The sequence below is a fragment of the Mustela erminea genome, chromosome 2 (assembly GCF_009829155.1).
Source record: "Mustela erminea isolate mMusErm1 chromosome 2, mMusErm1.Pri, whole genome shotgun sequence".
Classification (NCBI taxonomy): domain Eukaryota; kingdom Metazoa; phylum Chordata; class Mammalia; order Carnivora; family Mustelidae; genus Mustela; species Mustela erminea.
The window spans coordinates 129,530,038-129,547,029 of NC_045615.1; the positions used below are offsets into that span (position 1 = coordinate 129,530,038).

Consider the following 16,992-nt stretch of genomic DNA (forward strand, 5'->3'; position numbering starts at 1 on the left):
CCATTGCCGATCAATCTAATAAACATCCACCATGCCCTATATTTGAATAATGCCGGTTTAATTAACATTGAGAGTTTCCTTTCTAAGGCCTTCTTACTCTCTTTTCTTCTGGGTGTGTTTTTGATCAAATAGCCACTTACCTCAGATAACCAAATCAGCAGCAGGATGCGGGAATTCGCTCGGTCTCGCCTCTGTGGGCTTCGGCAAATAGCTAGAGCATGTTTGTACAATCACAGCTAAAAGAAATACTGTACAGAACTAATTACTTTTTGTGTTGCTGTTGTTTTTCACAGTCAGGGATTTTTCTGATTCCCTTGATAACAATACGTGAGCCACTATAAGGAAGTCTTTTTTCTTGATTTAAGGCAAAACCTTTAGGAAAAATAATATTCCTCGAGTTGCTTTCTGACCACTTGATCTCATCTTCATAGGACCTTTACAAATCCTATTATGTTTCTTTTCATTTAATTGGATCCAAGCAACAATGAAAACTGAAGATAATTGGAGAAGGAGGGCCTTAACCTCGCGTAAGCATGGATGTCGCCATCTTTGATTATTTTCATGGCCATTCCTTGTTTAATCCCTAGTCTCATTTTCTCTCCATTTTTATGTGTTATAAAAAGGACACTCTGAATGGATTTTTAATTACAATATTTTAAATATAACATTTAATTATAATATTTTCCCTAAAAAGTTAGGCTCTAATAAACACTGTCTTGAATAAAGCTTACATTTTCAAAAACATAACTCAGAGATACTAAAGCAAGTAATATGTAATAAGGTATAAAACATAGAAATACAAATTGATACTATATAAATCAGAGTAGCGAAGTCCTTATATAGATACTTAAGTTCTAATGAGGAAACAAGTTATTTAAATTGTAAAGTCAGTTAGCTCTTGGGATAATACAAAACTGTCTGTTAAGTATAAAGAATTGTAACAGGAGCTATAAAAAGATAAAACCCTTACCCTAATTAGCTTACAAACAACTTATTGGAGGTCAAGCTAACTAAAAATATAAATTGCACAGAGAAGCTGAAGGGGGGGTAGATAATTCTAGAGTATAAAAACAATTCTTAAAACTCTTTTGGAATATTTCTTTCTTAGATTCAAAAGGAAAATCTGAATTAGACTCATTTAAAAAAATAATACAAGAAACATTTTCTTTAAAATGAGCTGAACAAATTTTGCTTTCCTTTTCTAGTTTTTAAAGACTATGGAATAAAAAGACTGTTATCCAGACTTGAAATAACATAATCAACAGTGTTATTGGGGCAGGCATCAGACATAGCAATCACTGTGTCTGAATTAGACAATACATCTTCATCAGGTCATCGGTACCAAATGGTCTAAGATTAAATTAGCTGGGTTTTTTGTTTGTTTGCTTGTTTGTTTGTTTTTAAGGCTCTAAGTGTACTTCTGCTTGAAGTATAGAAGAAAGTAAAGGAAACTACATTAGGAAATGTGACAGATGTTATCATCCAAATGGCACTATTCATTTCTTAGAACCATCATCTAATCAGAATCACAAAGTCCTGAGGACTAGACTTTTGGCAAAGTACCTTCAAAGGCAACAGAACAGGGAACACCTTGAGAAATTTGGGGGGTGGCAAGAAGGGGAAGCAAACTAAGATTCTACCAAAATCATCTCTCCTGGGACATGGTAATAAACCCTTGTGGAGACCTTTCCTGTCTCCTCAATCTTCTTGGGATCTTAAGATGCCCTTGTCTTTTCAGCACTAAGTGAAAGAAAGCTAATTGTATTTGAGAAATTCGCCAAATAAACAAACATGGAAAGGAGAGAAAATGTGTGTATCTGGAGGGAATCTTAACCTTTCAGACATTTACAAAGTATTAGGAGAAAGGGGGTTAAAAATACATCATGGTCCATTTCTGCTCTTTTGAGTCTCTATTTTTCTTATCTTCAGTGGAGAAAAAGAAACTGATTAGATAAATTACTGTGTAGCAAAAGATGTATTTAATGAGTTTGAAAGCGTTTTCCTCCTTTTTTTAGAAAATGAATTTTCTCTCCTGTGAAGATACCAGTACTAGGCAGAACCATATATTCAGGGGGGTACTGGTGACTTTTTCATGCTGGTATTCTAAACAAAACAAAACAAAACAAAACCTTTTTTAGTGTTTCTCTAAACCTGCAAGACTTAAGAGAGGCCGGATTCCATACCGTTTAATAGCTGATAGAGCCATTTGCAATAATACTGAGTAAAATCAAAACGTAAGTGTAAATAGTTCATATAAAATTATGGACAGGCCAAAATATTCTTTAAAATTTAATAAGCTAAAGATTATCCCAATGTGAGTATAAACACAATATACATTGTAGATTTTTTTGTTCCTATCAAAACAGAGTAATTTTAAATAGGCAAAACTCACCAAAAAAGACCCTGTCCACCCATTCAAAGTTTCCCATATTTTCTCTTAGGCTCTCTACTCTTCCAAATTTTCTGGAAGTACAGGGTATTCAAGACAAGGTGGGGGAGACACTCATTGGAATGTCCATGGCACACATTTTTAAATTTTTCACAGGAGAAGCCATCATAAGCCAGTGAACACAAAATGAATCTACGGCAGGCCTCCTGTGGTATGAAGAACACTGACAAAGACAGAAATTTAAAATTTACTACCTGAGGGAAGCAAAACATGGCTAAAAGCTGGGCGGGGGTGGGGGTGGGGCGGGGGACAGTCAGGGAGACAAACAGGATGCTGGGAGGTGAGAAATAAGGGTGGGGAGTAGTGGGCGATCTCAAGAGGAACTGACAAGGTCTGTTGCTTATAGTTACCCAGAAAACTTTAAGAATAACAAACAGATGAAACTTAGGAAGAAATCGGAGAGAAGCTAGAACCCCAATAGCCGAGGCGCCGTCCTCGCCCGTGTATCCATGATGGTGCTTTGGGAAGCTGAACCGAGCCTCGCGCACAGTCAGGCCCCGCGCAGCCCGCGGACTCTTGTGTTTCCCGCTGAATCGACAGATCCCGGCGACAGACCCAGGGACAGGGTGAGTGCGTCGACCTTGTGCTCCAGGAAGTACACTTCTATCTTTTAAGAAATAGGAACTTGGGCTCTACTCAGTCCAACGTGCTGGGCTTTCTATTTTTGTTTTTGTTTTTAACATTTACTCCTTGGAGGGTTTCTTAAAATAAATACGGATTATTCGGGGCGCCTGGGTGGCTCAGTGGGTTAATGCCCCTGCCTTCGGCTCCGGTCATGATCCCAGAATCCTGGGATCGAGCCCCACATCCGGCTCTCTGCTCAGCCAGGAGGCTGCTTCCTCCTCTCTCTGCCTGCCTCTCTGCTTACTTGTGATCTCTCTCTGTCAAATAAATAAAATCTTTAAAAAAAAAAATACGGATTATTCTGAGGACGAATTGCAGTTTCAAGAATCCGCACAGGTCCAGCGATTCAAGCAGCCGGGAACAAGTTAGAGTCACTAAAAGGAGATGTTCACCCTCTCCCACAGTTCTCCCCTGCGAGAGCCCTTCCCTTCTCACTCCAACCTGCTTCAAAAGTCACAAGCACACAAACACACCTCTGCGTCCAGGGTGCTTTCAAGGACCCCACCCACAAAACTGTGCTTTTGAGGGCCCACATTTAATCATACACAACGTACACATTTCTTTCTCGACTTTTTAAATTTTTATTTTTTTTTTAAGATTTTATGTATTCATTTGACAGAGCGAGGGTGCACAAGCAGGCAGAGCAGCAGAGGGAGAGGGAGAAGCAGGCTCCCCACTGAGCAGGGAGCCCAATTCGGGGCTCGATCCCAGGACCCTGGAATCATGACCGTCGGGATCATGACCCCAGCGGAAGGCAGTCACCTAACCAACAGGGCCACCCAGGCATCCCTCTGGGCTCTTTTTAAAAGCATACCTTCTTCCTCTTCCTCCTCCTCCTCCCCTTCTTCTTCTTCTTTTATCACAAAAGTAGTATATGCTCATTAAAGAAAAAAAAAACAGAAAAGTATTCAAAGGCAAAGAAAAAAAATCACCCTACTCCTATCACTTTCATAGGACCATTATTACGACTTTAATATTGTCTTCAGGTAGCAAATCTTTTTGAATGACGAAGGTGATAAAGAACTCTCTATCATTTAAATGATCCTACCATCTGTTGACTGTTTCCCAGAACATATCAGCAAAGCTTCTAAAGTATTTCTAAGTTGGGTCTCACTGGCTGGCTGGCCTGAGAGGCTAAGGAATGAAAGGCCAGAAGTCTTCTTCCCCGGCAAGTACCAGTGAAACATGTGTGCTTTGCCATGGAGGTAAGCACTTCAGTCTTCAGAGTTTGGGGTATCGGTTTACAGCACACTTGGAATGAGCAGAAAAAGGAAGGTGGCCAGGCCACTTCCCTAGAACATAATTCACACACCCTCTCTGTGCTAGCTTCGCCACTCCTGCACTCGCCGCAGACCTATGGGAAAGGTTCCACCCATACTTAGCTCAACTAACTTAAACCCAGGACTTCAGGGTCGATAATTTTTCCATGAGAGGGGAGGGCGGCAAACATAAAGAATCAGGCTCATTCTGAAATCAGTTGAAAAATGGCAAGCGTTTTCTCTTACTTTGTGGGTTCCCCCATTCATTACATACTGTGCTTCCAGCACAGGAGAAATCTAGGTAGTCCCCCAATTCGAAAGAAGTCACATTCTACATCTTTATATGCATAGGTCATTGATTTGGAAATTACCATTCATTTCCCTTTCAAAGAGTATAGTGATATATTCCCTTTGAAATGATATAATAAATTGTATTTGAGATCCCTGATAAGTCCTCTCTTCCCTCCGAAGGGGGATTCGAACTCTCAATGAAGCAGAAATAGTACATTTGCAATAAAAAGTACAAAACTATTGACATATTTTATTAGTAAAATAACTAATAAACAACCCCAGATGAATGATTATTTTTAACTCAAATCATCATGATGCAGGGAAAGCAAATTTAATCATAGATAAAGGAGGCTGTGTCTTAACTGTTCTCTCCTGGTTGCTGTTGGTCACCAGGTCCTTGAAGTCTTTTTCTCATGAAAGCAAGATGTGGTCTGATGGCCTGGGTTTTGTTCTTGACCCCAAGTCCAGCCACAGTTCTGAGTAATTTTTAGGCTCCATGAACTTGCTCAGTACCCCAGTCATTTTTTCCTTTGGTCTTACCACCTCTTCTAGTCTCCCACATTCAGAGGTACACCCTGAGCCTTGTCATATCTGGTGCTGTGCCATCTTTAAATGTTAAGGCCACATGTCCCCACTCTCAGACTGCTCATCTCCTAACCTTTCAGGTCACTCACTACATTATTCCCAAGATGCCCTCTCCTCGATGTGTTTGAAATGTCCCGTTCGCTGATCCTTTGGCCAGTGTCCCCTTCTGTTTTAGCTCTTCAACTTCGATTCCAGGATCCAACATTTCAACTGTTTTGTACCACAGTCCTTCAATTGCATTGCCTTGCCAGACATAATCCACGACAGTTCCAATTGTACTAGAAATGTTGAGTTCCATCTGTCCTAGAAATGTTGAGAGCTCCTGGAGGGGTCGGGTGGGGGAAGGGGAGAGATCATACATTCAGTTTCATGTTTATTATAACTCTTGGTCACCTAACTCTACCTCAATACTTCCTGGCAAACCAAAACTGAATGAATGGATGGGTTGATGGATAATATTGGTGGAATCTGGGAGAAACCAAAGAGAATCTCCGGGCCCTTTCTAATGCTTTTGAGATAGATGACCCTTAGTCTAGCATTTCTAATTTTATTTCAAAAACATATGGCTTTACAAATCTAAGAACAAAGTTGGAGGCATCAGAATCCCTGATTTCAAACTATATCACAAAGTTATGGCAATCACAGTATCATGGTTCTGGCATAAAAACAGACACATAGAGCAATAGGACAGAACAGAAAACCCAGAAATAAACCCATACATATACGGTCAACTAATATTTGACAAAGGAGCCAAGAATACTCAGTGGGGAAAGGATAGTCTCTTTAATAAAAACAATATTAGGAGGTGCCTGGGTGGCTCAGTGGGTTAAACCCCTGCCTTCGGCTCAGATCACGGTCTCAGGGTCCTGGGATCGAGCTCCAAGTCAGGCTCTCTGCTCAGCGGGGAGCCTACTTAGCCCTCTCTCTCTGCCTGCCTGTCTGCCTACTTGTGATCTCTCTCTCTGTCAAATGTAAATAAAATCTTAAAAAAAAAAAAAAACCAACGATATTAGAAAAACTGGATATTCACATGCAAAAGAATGAAACTGGACCCCATAGCTTAATACTGCTTACAAAAATTAACTCAAAATGGATTCAAAACTTAAATGTAACACCAGAAACTGTTAAATGACTAGAAGAAAACATAGGAGAAAACCTCCTTGACCTTGGTCTTGGCAACAGTTTTTTGGATATGATACCAAAAGCACAAACAACGAAAGCAAAAATCAACGAATGGGACTACATCAAACTAGAAAGCTTCTTCCCAGCAAAAGAAACAATCAGCAAAATGGAAGGGTAGTCTACACTATAGGAGAGGATATTTGCAAACTATCTACCAATGAGGGGTTGATATCCAAAATGTATTACAACTCAGTAACAAAAACCAACAAATCATCTGATTAAAAAAAATGGGCAAAGGACTTGACTTCAGTAAATATTTTTCCAAAGAAGACATCCAAATGGCCAAGAGGTATGCGAAAAGTGCTCAATATCACTCATCATCAGAGAAATGCAAATCAAAACCACAATATTATATCACCCCACACCTGTTAGAATGGCTGTTACAAAAAACACGAGAGACAAGTATTGGTGAAGGTGTAAAGAAAAGGGAGGCCTTCTGCATTGTTGAGGGGAATGTAAATTGGTATAACCACTGTGGAAAACAGAATGGCAGTTCCTCCAAAAGTTCACAGTAGGACCATAGGATCCAGCAATCCCACTTCTGGGTAGATATCCGAAGGAAATGATATCACTATCTCAAAGAGATAGCTGCATTGCCATGTTCATTGCAGCATAATTTATGATAGCCAATATATTGAAACAAGTACTGATGGATGAATGGATTAAAAAAATGTCTCTCTCTCATTCTCACTCTCGCGCAGTATATATATAAATATACACACACACACACACACACATACACACACACGTATATATACACACACTATATATATATCCCCACACACATTAAAAAAGAAGGAAATCCTACCTTTTGCACAGATGGACCTTGAAGGCATCATGCTAAGTGAAATAAGTCAGACAGAGAAAGACAAAGAAGTGATCTCACTTCTATGTGGAATCGAAAAAAGCCAAAACTCATAGAAACAGGCGATAGAATGGTGGTTTCCAGGGGCTCGGGGGGAGATGGGGAGATGTCAGTCAAAGGGCACAAATTTCCAGCTAGCAAATGAAAAAGGTCTAGGGATCTAATGTGCAGCATGGTAAATATAATTAACAATATTGTGTTATGTCCTTGAGAGTTGTTAAGAGGGTACGTTTATGTATGTCATCACCACACACCCATACATGAGGGGATTGAAATGTTAACTAACCTTATTGTGGCAATCATTTGCAATATATAGGTGTCTCTAACCACCATGTCATACACCTTAAACTTACCTATGCTATAGGCCAATAATATCTCAATAAAGCTAGCAGAGAAAAAAAAAAAAAAGAAAAAACTATATGGCTTTGTTATCCTTTAAGGTAGATATTATCTGTGTTGTTCATAATTTCTTAAACACATGACACTTTTCTACCTTTGTAATATGCATTGTCAAATGAAAAAGAGAAACTTTCCTGTGGGAAGGAATGGAAAAGCTCTGAAAGAGAGTGGGAGAAGAAGGAATCTTAGGACTATGTCATTGCGTAGCAGAAAGAGATTTCCTGAAATGGAGTTCACTATGATACGAGCCACAGAAGAGAAAATGGTGGTGTGCAGTAGTTTGGGTCCATGCAGCTCTGAATCAGTTTCAACACACTGTTACTCTTTAGTTGTCAGCCATTAATCAACAGATACTTTTGGAACGCCTTCTATTTACCAGACCCTGCCGACTAAGGATGAATAAAGAGCTCTCCTTATGGAAATCTGAAACCTTGGTTTCCTCTCATGTTTACAAGATGGCTGCCACAGCTTCAAGAATCACATTCTCACATAACTCCCAAAGCAGGTCTAGGGGTTTATCCTTGCAAGAGTTTCCTTCACTCAGGATGAAAAACAAGCCCCAGCACACTTCCCTTCCTGTCCTACTGGCCAGAACTACGTCATCTATCTACTACTCTCTGGCCAGTCACTGGCAAAAGAGACCAGGACTGCCATGACTGGTTGGGAGCAGAAAGGCTGGGGCCAAGGACGGGCATCCTTCCCCCAGTATGTGCTGCCCCAAACTTAAACCAGACAGATCTACTGTCCTCTAAGAACAAGAGTAAGCAGCTAGAACAAGGACCAAGATTGAGATATATCGTTTCTGGGGATGGTCTTGAACAACCGAGCAAGTGCGGGCACTGTGCTAATGTTAAGGATAAAGAGAAGACCCAGGCGCTACTTTGACCATCTCACTCTACTTCTTGAAGATATTCAGGGAGAGAGAACTCCCTCCTTTTCACTATCTCAAAGGTATATACAGTTCATGGCCACTGCCACCTTAACCCTCACCAATTCTTCTCTTATTTGTTTAGTCTCTGAATGACTTCTTCCCAATTCATAGCTGACACTTGTTCATTTTACAAATATACATTGAGCACCTGGGCCACAAGGATACAATTTTGCTAAAAAGAAAATGTCCGTGCCCTCACAGAGTTTCTTATTTCAGAGTCATGGAAAGAGAGTTAAATAACCAGTTATAAGAAAGAGTTACAAGAGGTGGAGAGTGAGTGCTATCAGAGGGATGGTGGTAAGACAAGAACCATTTTGTTGAAAATGTCATGTAAGTCAATAATTAAAGGATGGAAACAATGTATAGAAATGAGAGTGGAAGTCAGGAGTTGGGGGAGAAAGCAAGGAGGCTAGTCCACCTAGAAAAATCAGCATGTGCAAAGGGCCAGAGGTGGGGAGAGTGAGTTGGAGGGGAAAAAATTGAGCGTTGCTGGAGGGCAGAGTAGGGTGGGGGGTAATCGAAGGAGATGGGTCTATAAAGATAGATGGAGGCCAGGTCAGCACAGGTAGTAAACTCTTGGACTTTATCCGATGGGAATGTAATGAAGACATTGACACGTTCAGGTTTGCATTTTAGAAAAAGTATTCTCATTGTTCCCTTGCTCCAATCCCTTTCCCACACTTGAGCACCCCCCCCCCACACACACACACACACTACACACAAGATGACCAACAAGACACTGTGGCAGTGGGCTGGACCAGAAGAGTGGTCAAAGATCGGGTAGGGATTGAAGAGGTCCAAGATTCAGTGAATGACAGTGCTCTGACTAGCTAGGGGAAGGGAGGAGTCAAAGACAACTCCAGGCATTTCTGGTGTGGTAGATACCTGGATGGATGGTGGTCTCCTCCCCTGGATCCTTCATTTTGGTACAAGCTGTGTTTCAGCTGTTCCCACAGGGCACTGAACACAGTGTGTTCATTAATTAAACTTTTTTACAACTTTTCTCCTCTTCCCCCACCTTCCATATCAAAGCCACTCCCTGCTTATCTTGGATCACACTTTTCTCAGACCTATTTCAAGTTTCTCCTTTGGGTCCACACCCACATGAACAATGTAAAGAACACGGGTTTATGTGCTTTAGGTTTTCACCTATAGTGTCCTCTGAGCAAAGCCTATGGTTTTGGAGTCCCCATTACGGAGCCAGACCTGGAAATGCAATATGATTTCATCAGGCATCACTAATACGGTCTTTCAGCTAATCCACATCTAAGCCATCCAATGAGACATTTGAAGTTACTGATCAATGAATTGCAATTAGTAATTGACACAAATCCAACTTATTTTCCTGCATCTGTCCTTTTCTTGTTAACAGAAACTCCTCATCCCTTTTACATTTAAAGCTTAATCTTATGGAACAGAGAGATGGCACAGTAACCAGTGTCAGAGCTGGCTGTTCTCCACGTGGTCTTTTATGTTATGTGCATTTTTTTTTATAACATGCAATTTCACTACTTGAGGTTACCCGGTACTAATTTTATAATACTGCGTAGCTACATGATGGGGCTCGGTATATACTGTATCTCCAGGTTTTAAGTAGTACCATGCCTGGATGAAGCTTCAAAGTGAGAATGGTGAACTTAAAGGGCCTTTAAAACATCTTGAAGCAATAACAAGCCATACACTCAAGCAGGGCGTTTTTAAACATTACGCAGGACTAAAACAATTGAACCAATTTGTCCTTTGTTCTTTTTATTACATTCTTTATTACATTAATACTGTTTAAAAGAAATTCAAAAAAGCATTAAACTCGGGGGCTATGCTATACCAAGTTCTCCCAGGGGCCTGGCTAGGACCGCAAGCGCGTTTCCGCCGCCCCGCACCGAGCACGCTCGCGCTCGGTCCCGGAGAAGCGACAAAAAAAAAAAAAAAAAATGAGAGGTCGCCGGGCCGAGCCCTCTGCTGGCCCGAAGTCCTCCCTCCGGGCAGGAGGAGCCCGACCGAAGTTTGCCAACTTTTCAGGCAGGCCCGGCTGAGCAAATGCTGCTGCTACCGGTTGCCTTTTCGCTCCAGTGGCAGGCCCGGCCCGTGGGAAGTTTGCCTCCGGGGGTCCCAGGACCTTCAAAGAAGCCCGGAGCGGGGGAGGGGACGGCGGGGACGCGCCCCTCACGCCCGACCCGGGCCACCCCTGCGCGGGGAGGGCGACGAGGGGACCCGGCGTCCCGGGCACAAAGAAAGATCGCTCTTAACGCTGCTTCGAATGACCTTGGAAACTCGGGAGCGTTTTAGGGTTTAAGTCCTCCCCACTGCCCTCCCCTTTCCCGCCGCTCTTCTGCCCCGAATCCGCCCCGGTCCTCCCGCTCTTCCACCGCCGCTGCCTTTTCCTGCTTTTTCTTTAAGAGAGTTGCACGCACTCGGCCCAGGAGGGGCCGCGCTGGTCGCGGGGCCCAGCCCTTCCCGCCCCGCCCGGGGCCGCCCTTCCCGCCGGAGCCGGCTGATTGATGGCCCGGCCGCCCGGGTCCCCCGCCTCGGCCGGCCCGCGCGCCCGGCTGTGTGTTTTGGAAGCGGCGCAGCGGGCTGCAGCCCTGTGACGCCCGGAGCGGGCAGCGCCGCCCTTCCTTCCCCCCGGGCTGGGGCGGCGGCGCGGCGGCGGGTCCCGAGCGGGCGGGGGACTGGGGGGACGGGGGGCGCAGGGAGGGGGCGCGGGCGGGGACTCCGGAGCTGGGGCGGGTGCGCGGGGCCGGGCCGGGCCGGGCGGGGGGTGGGGGGCGGAGGGCGAAAGGCGGAGGCTCCGGGGCGGGGGCCGCGCCGCGCACGCCCAGCCCCTCGGCCGCCCCGCGCCTCGCCCGACAGGTTGGGCCGGCGGGGCGGCGCCCGGCTCCGGGGAATAATGAGTGTCTGTCAGGCCGTCCCCGGGTGACTGGGCGGGGCGGGGCGGAGGCGGCGCGGGAGGCGGGGGTGGCGGGGGAAGGGCGCAGGGCGGGGTGCGTGTTTGCGCGAGTGACTCGGCCGACCCCTCCGGCGGCTGCCTCCACCCAAGTGGGTGGGGACCCGCCCAGCCCGGGCGGCCGCGGCGGCTCCCTCTCCCCTCCCTGACCCTCCCACCCCGGGTCCCAGCCTCTACTTACCCCGCCAGCCCCGGGAGGCTCGCAGAGCGAGCGGCGCCGGCGTCATGTGACTGCCCGGAGTTGGTGCCAGGAGCCAGAGGGGAGCCAGGAGCGGAGCCGCGCGGAGCCGGGGCCCGAGCCGGAGCGCAGCGCGAGCGCCCGCCGCACGCGCGCCCGTCCCCGTTCCTGTCCCCGTGCCCTGCGCCGCCACCGCCACCGCCGCCCCGGCTGGCGCGCTGACATTACTGCATTCGCGGGGTTCAAGGCGGCTCGGAGCCGGGCCTTTATTTCTCGTCTGCAGCGCTCAGCACCGCGCCTCGAAAAGTAAGTCCCTTTCCCTCACCTTTCCTCGCCCCGACTCCTGCTGTCGCCCTTTTTGACTCGTCCGGTCTCATTTCTTTTTCCCCCGGAGGGGGGTCGCGCAGTTAAATGGGCCGGGGGTGCAGCGCGGGGGTGGGGGCGCCTGTGGGCTTGGGAAAGTGCAACAGCTCCTCGAAGCCGGGGGTGGGGGCGGAAGGGGAGGCAAGGGGGAGGGGGAACCCCGGGTTCGGCGGTTGAAAGTGTGGGATTCGGGGGAGCCACCGTGCGGATCCCGCGGTGCGGGGGACCGAAACCCGCGGCGCCCGCGGCGGGCCCGGGCGAGGCCGCGGGCGGGGGCTCACCTGTGTGGTCCCCCGGCTGCCGCCCGCCCTCCCGCCCGCTCGCAATTCCCTCCAAAGCCCCAGAAATCTCAGTGCTCTCCGCGTGTGGCAACGTTGTTTGGAGAAAGGTAGTGAGGAGGCCGCGCACTCCTGCTCCTCCCCCTCCGGGTCCCCCACCTCCCGCTCCCGCGCCCTCCCCTCTCCGCCCCCCGCCGCCCCCCTCTTTGGACGGGGCGCGCGACCGCTCGCCCGCCGGAGCAAACTTGGAGCAGCCTCCCGGGCCCTCTGGGAGGAAACTTAGGGCCGTTGGGACTGAAGGCAGCATCCCGTCCTCGCTCTTGGAGCCCAGGAGCTGCCAGGGCGTCTGGATCCTCAGGGGCAGGAGAAAAGAGCTGGCCGGGTTTGGAGAGTCCTCCTCGGGGGCACACCGAGAACCTGCCGCAGTGCCTGGAGCAAGGATTGCAGCGAGGCTGGAGGCAGAGAGCGCCTTCGGCAAGTGCCTGCAGCGTTAGGGACTCGAGCCGTGTAGGGACTTAAGAGACTGACCCCTGGACCTGGACCCTTGGGACTTACCTAGCATTCCAGATTGGCTTTCTTGGAGATGGCAGATAATACTTGGAATTGTCACATCCACTTTGCCAGATATCAGGGAGGATCTTCTGTGTTACATTTCACAGCTATAGACAGTAATAATAGATGGAGAATCTGTGTGAGCTGGACTTATTTTTAATAAGTCAGGTGAAACGGAACCTGGAAATTGCTCACCCTGTATTGCACTAAAATAAACATTTTGCACTGAATTTTTTACTAGCTCAGAATGCATTTTCCCACTAATATCACCCAGGATACTTTAAATAATATCAGTTATAGTCTCACAAGAGTCTGGTATTTGAGGAGAAGTATGTCGTGGTGTTCTGACTTCATTTACATTTAGTGTATAATTATTAGCAAAATGGAGTAGAATGGGCAGTTGTTCATTATAGGTTTTTCCACTGAGCAATTTTGCACTTTTTTTTTTAATAGTGCTTTCTGTATGAATTTGAGCAGCATTTTTATAAGAAATCCATCTGGATGATGATCTGCCACTGGAGGAAACACTTGCTTTTAGGGGAAAACCAGTCTGATAATATTAACATCTCCAAAACGTGGAGGGTTCGTGTTTTTTAAAGAAAAAATGGACAGATGAGTTTCTTCTGGCTCCAAGCATGGAATATGTTGACCTTAGCTCATTAACAGAGACCTGAAATGAGATGTTTGATGAATTTCAACTCTCTAGGGAAACTGTCCTGTCCTCCAGTCTGTGGGGTTTGCATCCCAAGTCTTAGAAGAAAAACAGCTCAGTGTACTATTTAAGTTCAATAAAGATACACTTCAAGGAACACTGGGCTTTCATGAAGGGGGATGCAGGTATAAAAATGTTAGAACAACAAAGAAAAGTAGCTGCTAAGACCACAAAATCTTGTCAGATATAAAACATGCTATTGTTTTTTCACTGCAAAGTTTCTAAATTAAAACCCAATCTTCTGGTTGCTATGGGCACAGTAATGCCTTTTTTTTTTCACCTGTAGTTTTGTCTACACACATTTTGTTCAGTCTCTGATCGTACAGTCTCTGATCGTAGAAACCTGAGTTGAACAGTCCTGACCAACTAACCAAAAAAAGAGACATAATGGGGGGGGACTCTAAGAATGGTTTTTACTACCTTAAATATACTTAAGGGAAAATAGACGTTTTCAGATATCTTGTAAAAAATTGATATTCTGGTCTCCAGATTGTATGACACTCTTGGGTTAAATGAAATGTCAGGAACAGAGTGACATTCTCCAAAGGTGAGTTTCTTTAGATGTGTGGACAGGGAGAACAGATGTGCAGCTGGGTGCGGATAGGTTTCTAACTATGCAGTTGAAAAAGATGGTGAAATTTGGGGGGGGGGGGTGACTCTAGGTGGCCCACACTCGGTGTCTAGGAATGTAGTTCTGTATAGTGAAGGGACACACGGAACTGGTCCAGTTGTCGGTTATATGGACTAACCCAGTGTCCTCTGAATTCTTACCAGTGCTCTCTCTGCCTTCTCGGGATGCTGAGGCTGAGCAGTGATCATTACCCTCACCCCTGATCTGATGGAGGCTAGAGACCAGCCATTGGGATGGGGGAGAAAGAGACAAAAGAAATGGGAAAGGAGGCTGGTGTTAATTAGGAAGGGTCTCTGCTGCCTGCATGTGATAAAATTACATGTTCACTTATGGTGTTTACTGTATGTGGAAGCTCCTATTTGTAAATAGGGCAGGTCCCCTGTATAAAGCTGGTGTTATTATTCACACCCATGGAACAAACACCTCCACCCCCCTGTTGTTGTCTTAAAAAACTCCAGCTGCTCATGAATATAGGGTCAGGGAGGGCTGGCTCAATGTTTCTCTGCTCGCTCTCCAGCACAGCCAGCAGAGCTGTTTCCTGTTCTTTGTTTCAAGGCTGGGGTTTGCGTCATACATTCCAAGTGGCATATGTGTGCTCTTTCCTGTTTCAGGCTGTTTTCTGGTTGATCAGTAGCCGCGACCAGGCCGTGGTCCCTGCCCCTAAACTCCCGATCTCCACCCAGGGAGTTATCCTGTCTCTACACACTTGCTATTGCCTAAGAGGCCTGTGTTATGTCATAACGAGGAGTCAGTTAACCTTTTTACATATACCCTTTGCTCCAGTGTGTTTCTGTGAGTGAATACATACTTGCACCTTCTTAAATTCATCATCGACAAAGAGTGACTCTGAGAAATGCGCGTGCAGGTTGAAGGCTAAACGGAGGTTGCATTGGTTGGTTTTCCATTCTTGTGTCGAGGTGGGCAGGGTGTTTGCTTGGAGATAGGCATTTGGCCCTGAAGCTGTCAGTTTTGGAGGGGAGGATTGCCACCTTACAGTCACCAAGACCTAGCATTATCTCCAGGCTGTGGCCCACCCTTGGCCACACCCTCGTTCCCCAGTCGCAGTGGAGCTCCAGACTGGAGGGCCAAGGGAGAGTTGAAGCGTTCCTGAACCCCTGGGCTGATTGGAAAATCTCGCCTAGGTTTTTAAGGAAGAGATACTTATTTAGGAAAAGTATTGAAGCTAGAAACATAAGCTACATTTGAGGGAATCAGCCCAGGGTCATCTCTTTTAAAGACAAAGATGGGAGTACTAGGATCATTTTCCTAAGGACCACGATGGATTCTGCATCTGATTTCTGACCTGTTCTAAGAAGAAAAAGCCCCAAGAAAAAGAGAACTGGAAATAAGAAATTCATTTTAATGACAGTCTGGAAAATTTTAATCTTATATTCTGAAAACAGAAGGAGACTTCTCTTGTTTTTATTGTCTTACAACACCAACTTTTTCATAATCCCCATTTTTGGGGGGGGAGGGTATATTCTGTCAGTTGTGGGCTAACATTTCTAGGTTAACTGTTTAAAACCTATTAACTTTTTCTCTTGGTTCTTCAGAAACTAAGTTTTTAAAGACATAAGTTGGACAGGAAACTTCTGGCAAGGTTCTTTTTAAACTTATTTTTGGATTTTTGTTAAAATCCAAAGGAATTATGTACAGTGTTCTCTAATGGAATTAATTCAGAGTTGCCACGGCAGCAGATCAGACCCTCTCCTCCCAAAATTGATGATAATAGTACTCTGGTTTTTAACTTCTCATTCCACCACATTCTTTATGGGTAAAGGGAAGTACCTAGTATGATACTGAGAAAACTACTAGAATCAAATAGAAGGTTACTGATAACCTTCTTTGAAAAAAGATGGGCCTCTTGGAAGTTGCAGTAAGATTTGTTCTTTCTCCTTTGGGAGAAGCAAACTTGAAATACTAAGCTGACTTACAGCGCAGGGGACCTTTAAACTAAAATTTGTAAGTAACCCAAATTCGAAGCAACTTTTTCAGTTTTAGTTCCAAAGCTGTTAACAATCCTCCTAGCTTTTGTAGACAGAATCTTTGTTTAGCTTACTCCAAGTTACCTTTCCTCCCCATTTGGGGGGGGAGAGGGAGGTAGTTGGCTAATAGATGTCTTTATTTAGGGTCTTATGTATTTTATCAGGAAGAAAGAAAAACGTCAAACCTTTAAAAGCTAAGCTGAACAATTTGGAAAAATTACACCAGTCTTATAATTACTAAAGTTATAAAAGGAAAAGAAATGGGAATAACCGTTTCATCTCTTGACCATGTAAATTATTATTCCTAACTTAATCCCATTTTATTTCTCCCCTCCCCCTTGACATACTTGTCTTAATATTTCCAAGTCAACCTTTCTGCTACAGTGAACAGCTTTCTTAGGTGGTATTTCTTACTCTCTTTTTTTCATACCAGTTGTGTTTAAGAAAAAAAAAACTAAATAAATATAAGCAATCTTATCCTTGAAAGACTAGGAATTACATTATTCTGGAAATTGGGTTTCTTTCTGGAATGCTTCATAGTCATTGGTTCTAACTTCAAAAAAGACACAAAAACCTAGATTCATAAAGCAGTTGATACTCTGGTTTGCTAATGTGTAATGTTCTAGTCTGAATTCATCTCGGAGAGTTACAAGAGGACTGTGGTGGGTTTTGGTATTTTCATTTTCAAGCCTCATCTGTCCCTTTTTTGTACCCTGGTTCTCATCCGAAGCAGTAAGCCAGAGTTTGAGACAGGAAACCAGACA

The 16,992-nt window shown here is 45.1% G+C and overlaps 1 protein-coding gene, 1 long non-coding RNA gene and 1 pseudogene across 3 annotated transcripts in view; 1 reads left to right on the plus strand and 2 right to left on the minus strand.

Moving 5' to 3' along the window:
* Nucleotides 1–1,235: 1,235 nt before the first annotated feature.
* Nucleotides 1,236–3,171, minus strand: LOC116584987. Its single transcript, XR_004283416.1, has 3 exons — nt 2,800–3,171; nt 2,393–2,612; nt 1,236–2,103 (listed from the first exon to the last, which is right to left on the minus strand). It is a non-coding gene; the product is annotated as an uncharacterized LOC116584987 (long non-coding RNA).
* A 774-nt stretch (nt 3,172–3,945) lies between these two features.
* Nucleotides 3,946–13,002, minus strand: LOC116584986 (annotated as a pseudogene).
* Nucleotides 11,900–16,992, plus strand: part of KLF3 (Kruppel like factor 3) — a 36,180-nt gene continuing 31,087 nt past the window's right edge. The window contains exon 1 of one of the 2 annotated variants that reach the window (XM_032334075.1): nt 11,900–12,013. The gene's annotated coding sequence lies outside the window, so the exon portion shown is untranslated. The remainder of the gene's footprint in view (nt 12,014–16,992) is intronic. The other variant, XM_032334076.1, reaches the window with a different exon arrangement.